This window comes from Hakea prostrata, chromosome 1, assembly GCF_041222555.1.
Source record: "Hakea prostrata isolate BN-2017 chromosome 1, UWA_Hpros_2, whole genome shotgun sequence".
NCBI classification, from domain to species: Eukaryota; Viridiplantae; Streptophyta; class Magnoliopsida; order Proteales; family Proteaceae; genus Hakea; species Hakea prostrata.
The window spans coordinates 44,907,235-44,908,400 of record NC_142600.1 but is presented as its reverse complement, the minus strand read 5'-3'; the positions used below and the strand labels follow the sequence as shown (position 1 = coordinate 44,908,400).

The 1,166-nt window shown below is 36.1% G+C and overlaps 1 non-coding gene across 1 annotated transcript; it reads right to left on the bottom strand.

The window, feature by feature from the left end:
* Positions 1-857: 857 nt before the first annotated feature.
* LOC149029028 (small nucleolar RNA R71) lies at positions 858-964 on the bottom strand. Its single transcript, XR_016171337.1, has one exon. It is a non-coding gene; the product is annotated as a small nucleolar RNA R71 (small nucleolar RNA).
* Positions 965-1,166: the final 202 nt, after the last annotated feature.

Genomic DNA, 1,166 nt, shown 5'->3' with positions numbered 1-1,166 from the left:
TTGCCGGGGAGGTATTAGTCCACTTTGTTTTTCTCATTCTTAGGTAAATCGAAGTGATTAAAAAAAAAAAAATAAAAAAAAAAATTCAAAGATATTACTCTTAACTTGAGTAGAAACAAAAACGTATAGTAGTCCCCACTCTACCGGTAATCCCCGGATTCGATTGTAGGTGGCTCCGAAGACTATACGGATTCCCTTGCTGTCAAACCTATAAGCGCTCAGCTATACGGTAACCTTACAGCTTTGGAATCATTGTTTCAATCTTTGTGGTGGGAAATTCACTACTTTCCTTTTGTTTTCGTTATTTTCTTTTCTTTTATTCTTTAGTTAATTTATTTTTATAAAAAAAATAAAAAAATCTCATTCTTTCATAAGAGTCATTAATTGCATTAAGTGGTTAGTGCATGTGTGTCTGGACTCGAGATTCTACAAATAGAATTGTCCGAGTGTCTAACTTGACCATGGAAGGTCTACCTCCACTACCTCCACCACCTCCACCTAAGAGTCTTAGGGATAGATTTTATCCAACCCGATCTGCACAACCTTCTTGTATACGTTTACCTGAAGTGAGGGGTAATAATTTTGAGCTCAAATCTCATTATTTATCTATGTTACCCCAATTTCATGGGTTACCTGATCAAGATGCATACTTGTTCCTTAGGGAGTTTGAGGAGGTTTGTGTCCTTATGAAGGTACAACAGCTCACTGATGATGCTGTAAGACTAAGATTCATTACATTTGCATTAAAGGATCAAGCTAAAAAGTGGCTTTATAGCTTACCTAGGGATAGCATTATCACATGGGAACAATTTACTGTCCTCTTCTTGAAAAAATTCTTTCCTTTCTCTAAGACGAATAAAATAAGAAATGATATTCTTCAATTTCGTCAGAAACCCAGTGAGTCTTTTGCTAAGGTAATGGAGAGGTTTCAAAGCCTTCTCCAAGAATGCCCTCACCATGGTATAGAATTATGGCATTTATGTCAAATAATTTATGAGGGTATCGATTATCAAAGCAAGCAACTTTTAGAATCTATGTGCCCCACAGGATTTACATCATTCACTGATGATTCCGAAGCTTGGGAATTTCTTTTAGACTTAGCAGATAAAACTAGAGAATGGGAGTCAACCCAAGAATCTGAAAAGACTAGTAGGGGATATTTTGTT